General features: G+C 42.0%; 1 long non-coding RNA gene across 2 annotated transcripts; it reads left to right on the top strand.

Annotated features, from left to right (window-relative positions):
• Positions 1 to 3,931: 3,931 nt before the first annotated feature.
• LOC119452624 (uncharacterized) lies at positions 3,932 to 9,706 on the top strand. Of its 2 annotated transcripts, none has more exons than XR_005192063.2 (4): positions 3,932 to 4,235; positions 5,018 to 5,113; positions 6,238 to 6,399; positions 9,625 to 9,706. It is a non-coding gene; the product is annotated as an uncharacterized LOC119452624 (long non-coding RNA). The 2 variants fall into 2 exon arrangements; XR_007467371.1 differs by lacking the exon at positions 9,625 to 9,706 and adding an exon at positions 9,302 to 9,559.
• Positions 9,707 to 20,098: the final 10,392 nt, after the last annotated feature.

The raw sequence follows: 20,098 nt of genomic DNA, 5'->3' as shown, positions 1-20,098 counted from the left end.
CAGTGGGTACGGATGATCGTCAATGGCAAGTTTTAATTGTAGAGGTTGTCGCGTTCAATGCAGCAATGTTCATTCCAGAGAAGGCACCTCTCTCGTAGTGCTGCAGCTGCGTTCTGGTTGGCTGTCTTTCGATACCGGGCGTCACGATAGAAAAACTCATCTTAAATGCTTTGTAAAGAAGGTGGTCTTAACTGGCCATCATTTTATTGCCATAGCAATTATATGGACACTCCAAAGCGGATTTATGCCGTCGGCATCGTCGTCGCCGTCGCCGTGAGGTTCCTTTTTTGGGGAGGGGGGGAGGATGCAAGCACTTTGCATAATATGCAATTTCCTTGCTTTAGGCAGAACAGTCCAACAGCAAATAAAATGCCGAATAATTATAATAAGGTAATGACACCAAGGATGATGACGATGTTTATTTCGACCGCGTTTTACTCAAAGTAATTTAAGGGTGAATGAAGAAACATAAGGCAGTGATAGAGTGTATTTGTTAATCAGGGAAAATTCGACCTCAAGCCGCCTCCCTAATTGTATTGACAATGCGAACAAGCACTGAAGGTACACGTTGGACTGGTGAGGCTGGACCTGTGGGGGGGGGGGGGGGTTGACTCGGCCTCAGGGGGGGGGGGGTACGACACCCGAATCCCCCCCCCCCCCCCCTGTCTGTGCGCTACTGCGGGATCTTCTCGAGGGGAATGCGACTCTATGGCGTGTGGAAAAGCGCAATCTGGGACAAATTAGGCCTTTATAAACTAGTAACATGTATATGGGTCTCCGAGATACTTTCACTTACCTGCAGCTGCGTAAAAGTAGGCATTTTCAAGCCCTTAGAACGAGTCCTAGGAGTTTCCATAGGCAAACACATCAGGGAAAATGCTATTGACGCAAAGCCGTAAGCTGGCGGCAGTCGTCCGCTTAGGATAGATGTTGCACTCGTGCGAGATCTCATGTAATAAATGCAGGTTAGTTGTTAACTCGCCGAGGTCTCGATGAGTAGTCCATGCGCACTTTGACCAAAGAATTTCAGAATGCGCGCGCTACACACGCACAAAAAAAAAACGAATACGAAACAGGTGCACTATCTGAACAATCGCTTTTTACATTCTATAGCACTTGAAATTGTGAAAAGCACTCGTCACATTGACATGATCACTTCTATACGGCGTGCTTGCGAAAAGCTGGTGCAGAGGCTCGAGGATGTTCTTTATAGATTGGGCAACAATGTTCCGATGCATTACCGGGCCCAAAAACGCCTCTAGCTATGTGACGTTGCTATGTTGTGGCGCTTCTCGATTGGCGTTCGCTTTGGCTACCAGGAATGCCGGCTACGCTTGTGCAGTTTATGCCCGATGTACTTGAATCTTTCTTGAAAGAACTTGCAGTTTGTCTCATTAACTCCGATGCCATGCCGGACTTGTGCGCATGCAACTTTCTCTAAATTACTGTGAAATCCTGCTGAGCGCTTGCAAGCGATGAGCACGCCATTAAAGAAGCAGGAGCTACTAGACATTTCATTAAAGCCTTCTTCGTATCTTTCTGGAACATAGCGGTTTAACGGGATACACCGCGCGTTAACCGAAATATCCTGAAGAAGCTCATGTGCGTGTTTACCGTAAATTACTTTTGAGACGGCTAGTCTGGTTCAAGATAGGCCTTAGACAAGTTGAGGACCATTAAGACCATGCATCCCATAGGGAAAACGTAGATATAATTCGGAAGTGGCAGGCAATATTGATCTACCAGAATGACCGTATTAAAAGTGAAATCGCAGTCGCTGCGTAGCATTATTTATGTACCAATCGTATTTGGCGCACTTATTAGTCATGTGGCAGAGTGCTGTGCTTAAGCGGCTAAGTGACACTAGCCTTCTCAAATTTCACCACTTATTTTTCGGCCTGCTTTCTCAAGGCGTATGGTACGAGTGTCGTCTTACAGAAAACGGGGTTCAAAGTCGCCTTTATGCGAACACTATTCTTGATTCCTGCATTTGTTCGATACTCGGGCTTAAAAAGATCAGTGTACCACTCTTCAACTTTTCAACTATTTAGGAAGCGGACATGAAATCACAGCCTGAACCTCGAACATCTAGAGCAACTTGACGCAACTTTTGCTCAGCATTGTAAAGGCTGTATTTGGTTTTGATCATGTAGTTTCAGCCAAAAGGCGTGGACATTTGTATAATTGAATACTACCCAAACCTGAGCTATACCAAGAATACTGAGTTTGCGCCTTTCTTAGCGCTATTTCAACATATTCATAAAACTGTTCTGTTTCATAAAGTGGCTGGAGGCTTTAGTGTAGGCTTGTACTACCTTTATTTTATACCTCCTATTCGGCTTTATTGCAACGGCCGCTACTCTCTCAAAAATTCTGTAGAAGTTATAAATGTTGCTCGCTGTGTCCTTATGAATTAGAAGTCCTATCCCGTACATCTGTAGACATCTGTAGCAGTGAATGTGTCCACTAGTCTTCATAAGCCACATCAGTTCTTCTAACCTCATTAAGGCCAATCATATTGCAAGCAATCCCTGATAATTCCTCAAAGAGCCCTGATAAGTTAGCCTCACTCGAGAGGGATCGCGTGTTAAACATTGTCAGATTAAGTTTCAATTGCAGCCAGTCCGGATCCAGAGATTCTCAGCACCTTCTACCACGTCGCATGTTTGACCACCGCTTTGGTCAGGTGCCCCGCAGCCACTCGGGGCTGAGGGCCTTAGGTAATTGGAAAGTCATGAGAGAGGTAGTGGGCGAATACCGCACCATGCCCTTATGAAAATGAACAATGAGTTTCTGATTAGGACCTGATGCATTTCTAATGTGTCATCAGACAGGCATTAGAAATGCATCGTCTAATGTTGTTTAGCATTACAAGTACATCAGAAACTCGAATGACAATGCACCTTAAGGTTTCTGATGAAAAAAGTAGACAGCTTTTTTTTGTTATTTCTAATGTCAAAGCACATTACATAAAAATGTGTATGACGCCAACTCGCGCATTTTTTTTTTCTTTTACAGCAAAGCTGTCTATGGTTACGATGTAAAAAAATATATCCGAGATGTTGACAAAAAACAAGTGGGCCGATCCTGGTGATAGTGCAGAAAGGGTCCAAGCTCCATGGCACGAACATTGTACGATAATTATTTTTGATAGTTCATTGAACAACCAATACATAAGAAATGAGTATTCCACATTTCATATAAAGTGTTTTTTTTTAGTAGTAGTACAAGAGCTATTCTTGTTGACATAGGACACATGGAAGGCTGCAGAGACATTGCTTTTTCGAGGAATCTGCGTGCGTCGCACGATACATAAACATAGAAGGCACGGACGACAGGCGCGCATCCCATGCTCATTAAGCACACAAACACGAAAGCAAGATTCGGACGACACGGGTGTAACCTGCGCCACACGAGCGAGGGAATATCGTAGCTTTGATGCTTTCCGACAGTTACAACGCGCACTGAAACATCGCACACTGCACATGTGTACCTCAGAGATCGTTCCAACAATTTCTGGGGCTAAAGTTGACGTTAACGACATCAGGAAGTTATCTAGAAGGAAGGTGGTACACAAATCATTCAAATCACGCCCCAGCGATGGCTTTCAAAGGACAACATAACCCCAATCTCTAAGGCCATGCTTTTGACTGGCTGCAGACGGCAGAAGCAATTCAAAGTTTAAAATACATCATAAAATTTCTTTCTACGATAAACTATAGCGTAAAATATGGAGTGTTCGGTGGTTTGTTTTATCTCGCAACATATATACGTAGCTGGGCGCAACACGACACAAAATACGAGTTTACTGGTTAATATATTTGGCATCACGGAGGCCACAACAACCTCACAAGTACGCAGGCGGCACTGTTGTTTTTCCTGCGTCTTCAACGTGCCGGTCGCATGCCGTTCGTTTGTGTGAGATGCTTGATCGTGTGGTTTTGTGTTTGCTTTAATGAAATGGGACGTAGTTAGCGTGCACAAAAGTGCCAGAAGATACCTTGTGTTTCGTTGCAAACTCGCCGTATGCGTGGCGCGCGAGGCAAACATGGACCAACGATTTTTGTGCCGTGGCCTTTGTGTCGGGTTGTCGTGCAAAGTTGGGTGGACATCGCAAAGAAATCATTCCTATTGGTAGCGTGCCTCAGATCGTCCACTACGCAGCGGCATGTATGCTGGGAGTAACATCGTCGACGCAGCACCGGCAACTTGGAGAGCGTCGTGCCATTGAAAAGGTAAGCAATCGTGCTTGCTAACTACACGTGTTGTGCGTACTCATCGTGTGTGCATAGGGTGCCTTGCGAACGTAGGAAACAACAGTGACGTCTGTGCTTATGCATGTTGCGTGCTGGTTGTCAGAATTTAGTTTTGCAAATGTATGTATGAAGTGTATGTGTACCTGAAAGTATGATCTCGGTATGATCTCGGCCTCGATGTGGCAATTGAATATCCTGATGAGCGTTTTCTTACGATGAGGGGGGGGGGGAGAAGACATTACGTTCTGAAATAATCGTGGTCATCATGTGCACCTGTACGTGCGCTCCCGCTTTTCTGCTGAAGTTGCATTTAACGACCCATCAGTCTCTTCACCAATACTTACTGCAATTACGTTTCTTCGCTTATAAACTCTTCAACGTAGTAAATAATATGTGCTTACCAGGTTTTCGGTTTACGAGCAGTTTTAGGGGAAAGTAAGCAGTCACAGCTTGCCATATTAGTAGAGCTGTCTTTTCAAGACAAGGGATGTTTCCATAACTTTGACGTATCTAAACATGATAGGGGAAAGTTGCTTAAACCAAGTCATGAAAGCAAACCCTAGAATTGTTATGTAAACAAACATTTCTTTAATGTGCTGCTGCGTGCGTCTTCAAAATTTTACTTTGATGAAGGGGTCCCTATTATCATAACATTCATCAATGACTCGACCTTGTGCTCTGTTGCCACCTTGCATGTGTTCACAATATGACAGTTTTATTGTGCCAGTGCTATATATGTTGACACAGAATTCATTTTGTAGTGGTGAGGCCGTGACCCACAGCAGTGTCCACATGATGGCAGGGAACCTGTGGCCCTGGCTACAGCAGCACAGCGTGTAATCTGGATGTCACGTCAGGTATGTATGAAGTGTATGTGTACCTGAAAGTATGATCTCGGTATGATTTGTGTGTAAGCTAACAGACATATTACATAACGGAGCACTAAATAGGCTAAATATTTATGCAAGTATATTAAACTTGCTGCTTGTTTGTGTTCGTAACATTATGCACAAATTATCGTGTTCTATATAAAACTAAACGTAACATGTCCTGATGTTGAGTATTTTTTTTTCTCTCTTTGATTACTTGGCTGCAAATTAAGTTTTATTTTTGCTTTGCGTACAGTATATTTTACTTCTTATTTTGGTTTTATTGTTTTGAAACTGTTTCCGATGCTGTAGCTTTTATTTCTGTATTTTTTTCTCTTTTTATGCTACACGCATGTGCAGTTTTTGTGCATGTTAGTATTCGAAGTGTAGTGTGTCAAATATGCCACAGGTCTAAGCATACAGCGTGCATACCTTTGTTTAACATTGCTATTTACAATTGCCACTGGTATATATTTACAATAATTGCCACTGGCAAATACACATTTGATGAGCTTGAATTTCTCTGAAACTGAAATATGAAGGTGCAGCCGGTGTGACAGCTGAAGTACTCCAGCAATGTCAAAGCTAGCTTGCACCCACTATTACTACAGTATGCCGACGGATACCCATCACTGTATTTGTACATTTTCTGAGAACCACCCGTGTCCACTAGGTCAAATTTGTAGTGTCCTTTTGAGCATGCCGGTCAGTTCATTTAACTTTTCAGGACAAAATTTACACAGGCAGGCTGCAGAGGCCAGTGGGGCCCTGGACTGAGGGCTTTGAACACCGCTCCTTAACACATTTTCTAGTCAAATGAAGTTTCTATATATGTATACACAGGGAGGGGAAGGGAAATATACAACTTCACCTCGGATAACAACTGGCATTTTGATGGAAGGATTAAATAAAGTAAGACTGGATGTGTGCTTGCATTAAAACAGTATTTGCATAGAAAAAAGTAAGCAGACATAGACTAATTTCCATCCATTTTTATCTACGAAGGATGGCCTTTTTCACGCAATAATAATGGGTCTGGCTCACACATGCGTTATTTATGCGGTATGCCTCACTGATTTCTCGTGTCAATTTTCCACTGTGGGTGACAATAGGTGAACGATCTTATCTGGCCTGAAGTCCTATGGCGGCAATGCACGACCGCATTGGGGAGGCTGAGGTTCAGGGCAAGAGCCTTTATGGAAAGGGCAGTAACAGGCACAAGAAGGACCCAGTGAAGGAGGGATTGGATCCAGTTCATCTGAATGCTGTAATTGGTATGTATTATTTTCATTGTGAAGACTGAATAATATTGCATGGGAAAGTTGCACTTTCGGGCAGTGTAGCGTACTTTCATAATTTCTGTAGATGAGGCTCACAAGCAGAAATCACCTTTGCACTCTCATGAAGGAAAGCCACCATTTGTGTGGGTCATTCCACGCCAACTGTCCCAAAATCATCAGCCCTTGCTAAATTGTCGAGCTGTCATGGTCCATTGATCCTTGGGGAAGTCCTGAACGAGCACCCCTTCCCTAACTGGTTGTGTGTGTGAGAACTGTCGAAGCAGAAATGGCTCACTGATAGCTATTTGTAATGGTACATTTTTCTTTCTATCATGTGTGGGCAGCTGATGGTGAATGGAAAATGTTTATAGCGGAAATTTGGTCATCGCAGCATTTATTGTAGTGTGGTGCGGCTGTAACTAGTTTTAATATTTGCAATGTGTATGCACAATTTTACCTGAGCTGCCTCAGTGCACACAATGTGCAGGAATGAGGATTTTAATGTGTTCGTTATGAACCATCCCACCACTATTTGGAATGATATGCCTCTCTACACTCAGCAGCAATTTTAATTATTCGAAATAAACAGCCCCGGTGTTTCTTACAAATCTGGAATAGTTGAATGCAATGTCTTAAACTGTTTTGTGGGAAAATTTGTGTTGATGTTTGTTGTATACATCTCTTTGAGTGTTCATACAAAAAAGCTTGCTGGCAAGACCAAATGTAGCCAAACCGCAATATTGCATTCTATAACTGCATAGTTGTGCCCTTAATTTTTGTAGAGTGAAACTCTTCTGCATTTTAGCACAGTGCACATCAATCTAGTTTCTTAACTTAAAGATTGCTTTTGCTTAAAACAAAGAGTACCTTTCTTAAATTACTTATTCGAATAGTCTTGTCATTGTCTGTGATTGCCATAAGCTCGAGGACAAAAAGTACAGCGCGAAGCAGACGAGGACGAGGTTAGACAAAGAATGACATATACGGGCGCCAACATCCAGCTGTTTATTCAGCAGAAAACACGCTGTTTTATGCATCACACCATGCAATGTAATCATAGTAAAAATAAACGAACAGGAGTGAAGGTATCCAACAAGTGCTCGTGAGGCAGTGATCATCACAGTAGACAGGAATGCAAAGGTAACAGCAGGAACCTAAACTGAACTATCAGGCAAGCGCATAGGAGCACGAGTCCATTACAGGCTCAAATCACACAACCAGAGCACCTGCAGTGCCCGCCCGTGTTGCTGTTGACCACCAACCAGTGCTCTTGCACGATCGTTGAAGCATCGTCCTATTTGTCCAATACACATGCTGGTGGTCAACAGCAACACGGGCGGGCACTGCAGGTGCTGTGGTTGTGTGCCACAACTGGAGCAAATGGAAAGCAAGAAACCGCACTGAAATGGAAATAATCGAGGCGTTCTTAATAAATAGAGCAGGCAGTCAGTGTGTTAGCACGCAGTCAATAATATTAAGTGACAAAGAATTGTCGTTCTTAATGATAGCCTGTAATCACCGCCAAGATTAGAACATGCAGCTGTCGTGTTTGTATGCCACTTGATTTGAGCCTGTAATGGAGGCGTGTTCCTATGTGCTTGCCTGACGGTTCAGTTTAGGTCCCTGCTGTAACCTTTGCATTCCTCTCTACTGTGATGATCACTGCCTCACGAGCACTTGTTGGATCCCTTCACTCCTGTTCGTTTATTTTTACTATGATTACTTTGGACGGTGTCATGTATAAAACGGCGTGTTTTCTGCTGAATAAACAGTTGGAAGTTGGCGCCTGTAATGTCATTTCTTGTCTAACTTCGTCCTCGTCTGCTTAGCACAGTACTTTTTGTCCTGAAGTCATGAACCAAGTAGCTGCTACAGTGCTCTATTAGCACCTAAACTTTGGTAAGAATACTACTATATTTATATACAGGGTGTTTTATTTTAGCTGCATCAAATTAAAAACAATGCCTGCGGCAGATAACACAGTTCTAATCCTTGATCTAAACTACTCGATGAGGTGGCCATTACTTACGTAAGAAATCAAAATGCTTAATTGAATATTTAACCAAATTACAATAAATAACTTTAATTAATTATTTACGGCACATATCTTAATCTACAAACTGTAGCTAATGAGTTTCCAAGGTGTATCCACTTCGAACAAATTTTCTGGGCTGCGCTAGTTTCAAGATATTAACTTTCAAAGTGTCTGACGAAATGCATTTGTGTTCCAGTTAGTTTGTGCTTCAATGCAGAAAACAGCGTTTTCTTTAAAAAGTTAACTGGAATGCCCATTCATTTCGTCGGACACTTTGAAAATTATCTCGAAACTGGTTCAGTCCCAAAAATTCGTTCCAAGTGGCTCGACTTGCGAACCTGCGGGCTGTAATTCGTATATAGAAATATGTGCTGTATTGGAATTAATTAAAATGTTAATTAGCATAATTATTTTAATTTTTTAATTAGGTATTTTGATTTCTCATGGAAGTAATGGCTGTCTAATTGAGTAGTTTAGGTCAAAGATTGGAATTGTGCTATCTGCCAATTTTGGTGCAGCTAAATTAAACACTGTATAGCGCATTGTTTACTGGGGCCTATGCAAAATATTGTTCGTAAAGAAATGAAATTTTAGCTAAACATTTTTCTGTAAATAGTGTCTAGAAAGGTGCTGCAATTTTATAATTATTTGCTAGTTAATGTTAGCAATGACCAAAATAAGTGCAGAGTAAGTAGAAAAGTGTAAATGTAATTAGAACAGCATTACAATACATTTTTTTTAAAAAAGGTGTAATTTACAACACACTTCATGTGTGCACATCCACTCAATTAGCTCGTATTGCACGCTACTATCCATTGCTGTGCCTCTTGGTCCATTATCGCACACCCCTTGCTTTTTCAGGGCTGCGCAAGTGGACCCACACACACAGTGGCTATACACGCACCTGGTCATTCACAAACATATGCACACACTAGCAGGTCGTTCGGGAATTTTGCCATGCGCCATTCCTCTTCCCGTTAAGGCACTCCGCACGTCTGACCACCAGGGGACACACTCTCGCTACCTTCGTGTGCACAGCCATAAATAATGGCGGCACCATGCATCTGACATTGGTTGAAGTTCAGCATCTGTTCGTTCACGTTCCACCGAATGATATAGAAAGTTAGTATTGTTCTGCTAGTGTGCTACAATGCTATGCAAAATTTTCATCTTGTTTCTTGCAGGTTACATCCTCCAGCAAGTTCAGGACGACAAATGTGCAGCTCAAAAGCAGCCTGTCCTCCATGCTAAGCAGGGAGATTAATGTCTTCGATTGTATGTCTTCCATTTTTTTAGTTGCGGCGTCAGCTTTGTGTCAAGCATTTTCCCTTCTATTTGAATGGCCGAATAATCTTGGTCGATACAGTGACTCTTACGAGAGGTAAAATCAGTTCCTCTAAAAATGTACGGGGAAAACGCACCTACCGGGCGTTCACGTCATTGCTAAATAAAGCCAGCAAGTGATTCGGTAGCCACATAAAGCAACGCACTATTATTTGAAAGGATGTTGCAGAACGATATTTTTTATTTTTGAGTTTTCTGTCTCACGATTGTATGTCTTCCATTTTTTTAGTTGCGGCGTCAGCTTTGTGTCAAGCATTTTCCCTTCTATTTGAATGGCCGAATAATCTTGGTCGATACAGTGACTCTTACGAGAGGTAAGATCAGTTCCTCTAACAATGCACTGGGAAACCCACCTACCGGGCGTCGACATCATTGCTAAATAAAGCCAGCAAGTGATTCGGTAGCCACATAAAGCAACGCACATTTATTTGAAAGGATGTTGCAGAACAATATTTATTATTCTTGAGTTTTCTGTGTCACCATTTTAAGTGTTCCATTTTTAGTTGCGGCGTCAGCTTTGTGTCAAGCATTTTCCCTTCCATTTGAATGGCCGAATAATCTTGGTCGATACAGTGACTCTTACGAGAGGTAAAATCAGTTCCTCTAAAAATGTACGGGGAAAACGCACCTACCGGGCGTTCACGTCATTGCTAAATAAAGCCAGCAAGTGATTCGGTAGCCACATAAAGCAACGCACATTTATTTGAAAGGATGTTGCAGAACGATATTTATTATTTTTGAGTTTTCTGTCTCACGATTGTATGTGTTCCATTTTTTTAATTTCGGCCTCAGCTTTGTGTCAAGCATTTTCCCGTCTTTTTAAATGGCCGAATAATCTTGGTCCATACAGTGACACTTACGAGAGGTAAGATCAGTTCCTCTAACACTGCACGGGGAAAACGCACCTACTGGGCGTCGACGTCATTGCTAAATAAAGCCAGCAAGTGATTCGGTAGCCACATAAAGCAACGCAGTATTATTTGAAAGGATGTTGCAGAACGATATTTTTTATTTTTGAGTTTTCTGTCTCACGATTGTATGTCTTCCATTTTTTTAGTTGCGGCGTCAGCTTTGTGTCAAGCATTTTCCCTTCTATTTGAATGGCCGAATAATCTTGGTCGATACAGTGACTCTTACGAGAGGTAAGATCAGTTCCTCTAACAATGCACTGGGAAACCCACCTACCGGGCGTCGACGTCATTGCTAAATAAAGCCAGCAAGTGATTCGGTAGCCACATAAAGCAACGCACACTTATTTTAAAGGATGTTGCAGAACAATATTTATTATTCTTGAGTTTTCTGTGTCACCATTTTAAGTGTTCCATTTTTAGTTGCGGCGTCAGCTTTGTGTCAAGCATTTTCCCTTCTATTCAAATGGCCGAATGATCTTGGTCGATACAGTGACTCTTACGAGAGGTAAGATCAGTTCCTCTAACAATGCACTGGGAAACCCACCTACCGGGCGTCGACGTCACTGCTAAATAAAGCCAACAAGTGATTCGACAGCCACATAAAGCAACGCACACTTATTTTAAAGGATGTTGCAGAACAATATTTATTATTCTTGAGTTTTCTGTGTCACCATTTTAAGTGTTCCATTTTTAGTTGCGGCGTCAGCTTTGTGTCAAGCATTTTCCCTTCTATTCAAATGGCCGAATGATCTTTGTCAGATAATTAATCAAAAGCCGCCAACCAGATCAGTCATAATCATCTGGGCGCCAGCTCATCACGGCATTCCTGGCAACGAGGTCGCCAACCACGTGGCTCGAGATTTGACCCACCGAGCCGACGCCGAGGAATCTGAACCGTAGCGTATGCACCCTCTAGTCTCATACCAAGACATCACACAACACTACAAGCTAACCCGCAGAACATATGCACCCCCACACAAGTCACTACCTAGAGAGCAGGAGCGATTCCTCCGAGCTCTACAGGTTAACACATTTCCCCACCCAACCAGAAACCACCTCATAGCCCCTACACAATTCTCTCCGCAATGCCGCTTCTGCGCAGAGCCCGGGTCCCTCAGGCACATAGTAGGGGGCTGCAGAGAGGCACCACTCAATCCTCCGAACCCCTACCACACCAACGAGCTTTGGGAGAGAGCCTTGGCCAGCTCCGACCTCGAAGATCAGCAACGGCTGATTGCGAGGGCCCAGGACGCGGCCCGAGCTCAAGGCATCCTGGAATGAGGACGCCTCTCCAAAGCTGCATTTATACATTAAAGATGTTTATTCTCTCTCTCTCTTGGTCGATACAGTGACTCTTACGAGAGGTAAGATCAGTTCCTCTAACAATGCACTGGGAAACCCACCTACCGGGCGTCGACGTCATTGCTAAATAAAGCCAACAAGTGATTCGACAGCCACATAAAGCAACGCACACTTATTTTAATAACTGTTCCAGAACAATTATTATTATTCTTGAGTTTTCTGTGTCACCATTTTAAGTGTTCAATTTTTAGTTGCGGCGTCAGCTTTGTGTCAAGCATTTTCCCTTCTATTCAAATGGCCGAATGATCTTGGTCGATACAGTGACTCTTACGAGAGGTAAAATCAGTTCCTCTAAAAATGTACGGGGAAAACGCACCTACCGGGCGTTCACGTCATTGCTAAATAAAGCCAGCAAGTGATTCGGTAGCCACATAAAGCAACGCACTATTATTTGAAAGGATGTTGCAGAACGATATTTTTTATTTTTGAGTTTTCTGTCTCACGATTGTATGTCTTCCATTTTTTAGTTGCGGCGTCAGCTTTGTGTCAAGCATTTTCCCTTCTATTTGAATGGCCGAATAATCTTGGTCGATACAGTGACTCTTACGAGAGGTAAAATCAGTTCCTCTAACAATGTACGGGGAAAACGCACCTACCGGGCGTTCACGTCATTGCTAAATAAAGCCAGCAAGTGATTCGGTAGCCACATAAAGCAACGCACTATTATTTGAAAGGATGTTGCAGAACGATATTTTTTATTTTTGAGTTTTCTGTCTCACGATTGTATGTCTTCCATTTTTTTAGTTGCGGCGTCAGCTTTGTGTCAAGCATTTTCCCTTCTATTTGAATGGCCGAATAATCTTGGTCGATACAGTGACTCTTACGAGAGGTAAGATCAGTTCCTCTAACAATGCACGGGGAAAACGCACCTACCGGGCGTTCGACGTCATTGCTAAATAAAGCCAGCAAGTGATTCGGTAGCCACATAAAGCAACGCACTATTATTTGAAAGGATGTTGCAGAACGATATTTTTTATTTTTGAGTTTTCTGTCTCACGATTGTATGTCTTCCATTTTTTTAGTTGCGGCGTCAGCTTTGTGTCAAGCATTTTCCCTTCTATTTGAATGGCCGAATAATCTTGGTCGATACAGTGACTCTTACGAGAGGTAAAATCAGTTCCTCTAAAAATGTACGGGGAAAACGCACCTACCGGGCGTTCACGTCATTGCTAAATAAAGCCAGCAAGTGATTCGGTAGCCACATAAAGCAACGCACTATTATTTGAAAGGATGTTGCAGAACGATATTTTTATTTTTGAGTTTTCTGTCTCACGATTGTATGTCTTCCATTTTTTAGTTGCGGCGTCAGCTTTGTGTCAAGCATTTTCCCTTCTATTTGAATGGCCGAATAATCTTGGTCGATACAGTGACTCTTACGAGAGGTAAAATCAGTTCCTCTAAAAATGTACGGGGAAAACGCACCTACCGGGCGTTCACGTCATTGCTAAATAAAGCCAGCAAGTGATTCGGTAGCCACATAAAGCAACGCACTATTATTTGAAAGGATGTTGCAGAACGATATTTTTTATTTTGAGTTTTCTGTCTCACGATTGTATGTCTTCCATTTTTTAGTTGCGGCGTCAGCTTTGTGTCAAGCATTTTCCCTTCTATTTGAATGGCCGAATAATCTTGGTCGATACAGTGACTCTTACGAGAGGTAAAATCAGTTCCTCTAAAATGTACGGGGAAAACGCACCTACCGGGCGTTCACGTCATTGCTAAATAAAGCCAGCAAGTGATTCGGTAGCCACATAAAGCAACGCACTATTATTTGAAAGGATGTTGCAGAACGATATTTATTATTCTTGAGTTTTCTGTCTCACGATTGTAGTGTTCCATTTTTTAGTTGCGGCGTCAGCTTTGTGTCAAGCATTTTCCCTTCTATTTGAATGGCCGAATAATCTTGGTCGATACAGTGACTCTTACGAGAGGTAAGATCAGTTCCTCTAACGATGCACGGGGAAAACGCACCTACCGGGCGTTGACGTCATTGCTAAATAAAGCCAGCAAGTGATTCGGTAGCCACATAAAGCAACGCACTATTATTTGAAAGGATGTTGCAGAACAATATTTATTATTCTTGAGTTTTCTGTGTCACCATTTTAAGTGTTCCATTTTTAGTTGCGGCGTCAGCTTTGTGTCAAGCATTTTTCCTTCTATTTGAATGGCCGAATAATCTTGGTCGATACAGTGACTCTTACGAGAGGTAAGATCAGTTCCTCTAACGATGCACGGGGAAAACGCACCTACCGGGCGTTGACGTCATTGCTAAATAAAGCCAGCAAGTGATTCGGTAGCAACATAAAGCAACGCACTATTATTTGAAAGGATGTTGCAGAACGATATTTATTATTCTTGAGTTTTCTGTCTCACGATTTTATGTGTTCCATTTTTTAGTTGCGGCGTCAGCTTTGTGTCAAGCATTTTTCCTTCTATTTGAATGGCCGAATAATCTTGGTCGATACAGTGACTCTTACGAGAGGTAAGATCAGTTCCTCTAAACGATGCACGGGGAAAACGCACCTACCGGGCGTTGACGTCATTGCTAAATAAAGCCAGCAAGTGATTCGGTAGCAACATAAAGCAACGCACTATTATTTGAAAGGATGTTGCAGAACGATATTTATTATTCTTGAGTTTTCTATCTCACAATTTTATGTGTTCCATTTTTTTAGTTGCGGCGTGAGCTTTGTGTCAAGCATTTTTCCTTCTATTTGAATGGCCGAATAATCTTGGTCGATACAGTGACTCTTACGAGAGGTAAAATCAGTTCCTCTAAAAATGTACGGGGAAAACGCACCTACCGGGCGTTCGACGTCATTGCTAAATAAAGCCAGCAAGTGATTCGGTAGCAACATAAAGCAACGCACCTATTATTTGAAAGGATGTTGCAGAACGATATTTATTATTCTTGAGTTTTCTGTCTCACGATTGTATGTGTTCCATTTTTTAGTTGCGGCGTCAGCTTTGTGTCAAGCATTTTCCCTTCTATTTGAATGGCCGAATAATCTTGGTCGATACAGTGACTCTTACGAGAGGTAAGATCAGTTCCTCTAAACGATGCACGGGGAAAACGCACCTACCGGGCGTTCGACGTCATTGCTAAATAAAGCCAGCAAGTGATTCGGTAGCCACATAAAGCAACGCACTATTATTTGAAAGGATGTTGCAGAACGATATTTATTATTTTGAGTTTTCTGTCTCACGATTGTATGTTTCCATTTTTTAGTTGCGGCGTCAGCTTTGTGTCAAGCATTTTCCCTTCTATTTGAATGGCCGAATAATCTTGGTCGATACAGTGACTCTTACGAGAGGTAAGATCAGTTCCTCTAAAAATGCACGGGGAAAACGCACCTACCGGGCGTTCGACGTCATTGCTAAATAAAGCCAGCAAGTGATTCGGTAGCCACATAAAGCAACGCACTATTATTTGAAAGGATGTTGCAGAACGATATTTTTATTTTTGAGTTTTCTGTCTCACGATTGTATGTCTTCCATTTTTTTAGTTGCGGCGTCAGCTTTGTGTCAAGCATTTTCCCTTCTATTTGAATGGCCGAATAATCTTGGTCGATACAGTGACTCTTACGAGAGGTAAAATCAGTTCCTCTAAAAATGTACGGGGAAAACGCACCTACCGGGCGTTCACGTCATTGCTAAATAAAGCCAGCAAGTGATTCGGTAGCCACATAAAGCAACGCACTATTATTTGAAAGGATGTTGCAGAACGATATTTTTATTTTTGAGTTTTCTGTCTCACGATTGTATGTCTTCCATTTTTTTAGTTGCGGCGTCAGCTTTGTGTCAAGCATTTTCCCTTCTATTTGAATGGCCGAATAATCTTGGTCGATACAGTGACTCTTACGAGAGGTAAGATCAGTTCCTCTAAAAATGCACGGGGAAAACGCACCTACCGGGCGTTCGACGTCATTGCTAAATAAAGCCAGCAAGTGATTCGGTAGCCACATAAAGCAACGCACTATTATTTGAAAGGATGTTGCAGAACGATATTTATTATTCTTGAGTTTTCTGTCTCACGATTGTATGTCTTCCATTTTTTAGTTGCGGCGTCAGCTTTGTGTCAAGCATTTTCCCTTCTATTTGAATGGCCGAATAATCTTGGTCGATACAGTGACTCTTACGAGAGGTAAGATCAGTTCCTCTAAAATGCACGGGGAAAACGCACCTACCGGGCGTTGACGTCATTGCTAAATAAAGCCAGCAAGTGATTCGGTAGCCACATAAAGCAACGCACTATTATTTGAAAGGATGTTGCAGAACAATATTTATTATTCTTGAGTTTTCTGTGTCACCATTTTAAGTGTTCCATTTTTAGTTGCGGCGTCAGCTTTGTGTCAAGCATTTTTCCTTCTATTTGAATGGCCGAATAATCTTGGTCGATACAGTGACTCTTACGAGAGGTAAGATCAGTTCCTCTAACGATGCACGGGGAAAACGCACCTACCGGGCGTTGACGTCATTGCTAAATAAAGCCAGCAAGTGATTCGGTAGCAACATAAAGCAACGCACTATTATTTGAAAGGATGTTGCAGAACGATATTTATTATTCTTGAGTTTTCTGTGTCACCATTTTAAGTGTTCCATTTTTAGTTGCGGCGTCAGCTTTGTGTCAAGCATTTTTCCTTCTATTTGAATGGCCGAATAATCTTGGTCGATACAGTGACTCTTACGAGAGGTAAGATCAGTTCCTCTAACGATGCACGGGGAAAACGCACCTACCGGGCGTTGACGTCATTGCTAAATAAAGCCAGCAAGTGATTCGGTAGCAACATAAAGCAACGCACTATTATTTGAAAGGATGTTGCAGAACGATATTTATTATTCTTGAGTTTTCTGTGTCACCATTTTATGTGTTCCATTTTTTAGTTGCGGCGTCAGCTTTGTGTCAAGCATTTTCCTTCTATTTGAATGGCCGAATAATCTTGGTCGATACAGTGACTCTTACGAGAGGTAAGATCAGTTCCTCTAACGATGCACGGGGAAAACGCACCTACCGGGCGTTGACGTCATTGCTAAATAAAGCCAGCAAGTGATTCGGTAGCAACATAAAGCAACGCACTATTATTTGAAAGGATGTTGCAGAACGATATTTATTATTCTTGAGTTTTCTGTCTCACCATTTTAATGTGTTCCATTTTTTAGTTGCGGCGTCAGCTTTGTGTCAAGCATTTTCCCTTCTATTTGAATGGCCGAATAATCTTGGTCGATACAGTGACTCTTACGAGAGGTAAGATCAGTTCCTCTAAAGATGCACGGGGAAAACGCACCTACCGGGCGTTGACGTCATTGCTAAATAAAGCCAGCAAGTGATTCGGTAGCAACATAAAGCAACGCACTATTATTTGAAAGGATGTTGCAGAACGATATTTATTATTCTTGAGTTTTCTGTCTCACCATTTTAAGTGTTCCATTTTTTAGTTGCGGCGTCAGCTTTGTGTCAAGCATTTTCCTTCTATTTGAATGGCCGAATAATCTTGGTCGATACAGTGACTCTTACGAGAGGTAAGATCAGTTCCTCTAACGATGCACGGGGAAAACGCACCTACCGGGCGTTGACGTCATTGCTAAATAAAGCCAGCAAGTGATTCGGTAGCAACATAAAGCAACGCACTATTATTTGAAAGGATGTTGCAGAACGATATTTATTATTCTTGAGTTTTCTGTGTCACCATTTTAAGTGTTCCATTTTTAGTTGCGGCGTCAGCTTTGTGTCAAGCATTTTTCCTTCTATTTGAATGGCCGAATAATCTTGGTCGATACAGTGACTCTTACGAGAGGTAAGATCAGTTCCTCTAACGATGCACGGGGAAAACGCACCTACCGGGCGTTGACGTCATTGCTAAATAAAGCCAGCAAGTGATTCGGTAGCCACATAAAGCAACGCACTATTATTTGAAAGGATGTTGCAGAACAATATTTATTATTCTTGAGTTTTCTGTCGTCACCATTTTAAGTGTTCCATTTTTTAGTTGCGGCGTCAGCTTTGTGTCAAGCATTTTCCTTCTATTTGAATGGCCGAATAATCTTGGTCGATACAGTGACTCTTACGAGAGGTAAGATCAGTTCCTCTAACGATGCACGGGGAAAACGCACCTACCGGGCGTTGACGTCATTGCTAAATAAAGCCAGCAAGTGATTCGGTAGCCACATAAAGCAACGCACTATTATTTGAAAGGATGTTGCAGAACGATATTTATTATTCTTGAGTTTTCTGTCTCACGATTGTATGTGTTCCATTTTTTTAGTTGCGGCGTCAGCTTTGTGTCAAGCATTTTCCCTTCTATTTGAATGGCCGAATAATCTTGGTCGATACAGTGACTCTTACGAGAGGTAAAATCAGTTCCTCTAAAAATGTACGGGGAAAACGCACCTACCGGGCGTTCACGTCATTGCTAAATAAAGCCAGCAAGTGATTCGGTAGCCACATAAAGCAACGCACTATTATTTGAAAGGATGTTGCAGAACGATATTTTTATTTTGAGTTTTCTGTCTCACGATTGTATGTCTTCCATTTTTTTAGTTGCGGCGTCAGCTTTGTGTCAAGCATTTTCCCTTCTATTTGAATGGCCGAATAATCTTGGTCGATACAGTGACTCTTACGAGAGGTAAAATCAGTTCCTCTAAAAATGTACGGGGAAAACGCACCTACCGGGCGTTCACGTCATTGCTAAATAAAGCCAGCAAGTGATTCGGTAGCCACATAAAGCAACGCACTATTATTTGAAAGGATGTTGCAGAACGATATTTTTATTTTTGAGTTTTCTGTCTCACGATTGTATGTCTTCCATTTTTTAGTTGCGGCGTCAGCTTTGTGTCAAGCATTTTCCCTTCTATTTGAATGGCCGAATAATCTTGGTCGATACAGTGACTCTTACGAGAGGTAAAATCAGTTCCTCTAAAAATGTACGGGGAAAACGCACCTACCGGGCGTTCACGTCATTGCTAAATAAAGCCAGCAAGTGATTCGGTAGCCACATAAAGCAACGCACTATTATTTGAAAGGATGTTGCAGAACGATATTTTTATTTTTGAGTTTTCTGTCTCACGATTGTATGTCTTCCATTTTTTTAGTTGCGGCGTCAGCTTTGTGTCAAGCATTTTCCCTTCTATTTGAATGGCCGAATAATCTTGGTCGATACAGTGACTCTTACGAGAGGTAAAATCAGTTCCTCTAAAAATGTACGGGGAAAACGCACCTACCGGGCGTTCACGTCATTGCTAAATAAAGCCAGCAAGTGATTCGGTAGCCACATAAAGCAACGCACTATTATTTGAAAGGATGTTGCAGAACGATATTTTTTATTTTGAGTTTTCTGTCTCACGATTGTATGTCTTCCATTTTTTTAGTTGCGGCGTCAGCTTTGTGTCAAGCATTTTCCCTTCTATTTGAATGGCCGAATAATCTTGGTCGATACAGTGACTCTTACGAGAGGTAAAATCAGTTCCTCTAAAATGTACGGGGAAAACGCACCTACCGGGCGTTCACGTCATTGCTAAATAAAGCCAGCAAGTGATTCGGTAGCCACATAAAGCAACGCACTATTATTTGAAAGGATGTTGCAGAACGATATTTTTTATTTTTGAGTTTTCTGTCTCACGATTTGTATGTCTTCCATTTTTTAGTTGCGGCGTCAGCTTTGTGTCAAGCATTTTCCCTTCTATTGAATGGCCGAATAATCTTGGTCGATACAGTGACTCTTACGAGAGGTAAAATCAGTTCCTCTAAAAATGTACGGGGAAAACGCACCTACCGGGCGTTCACGTCATTGCTAAATAAAGCCAGCAAGTGATTCGGTAGCCACATAAAGCAACGCACTATTATTTGAAAGGATGTTGCAGAACGATATTTTTTATTTTTGAGTTTTCTGTCTCACGATTGTATGTCTTCCATTTTTTAGTTGCGGCGTCAGCTTTGTGTCAAGCATTTTCCTTCTATTTGATATGGCCGAATAATCTTGGTCGATACAGTGACTCTTAAGAGAGGTAAAATCAGTCCTCTAAAAATGTACGGGGGAAAAACGCA

This window comes from Dermacentor silvarum, chromosome 5 (assembly GCF_013339745.2).
Source record: "Dermacentor silvarum isolate Dsil-2018 chromosome 5, BIME_Dsil_1.4, whole genome shotgun sequence".
Classification (NCBI taxonomy): domain Eukaryota; kingdom Metazoa; phylum Arthropoda; class Arachnida; order Ixodida; family Ixodidae; genus Dermacentor; species Dermacentor silvarum.
Note: the sequence above shows the minus strand (reverse complement) of the source record. Positions and strands in the feature narration are given on the sequence as shown.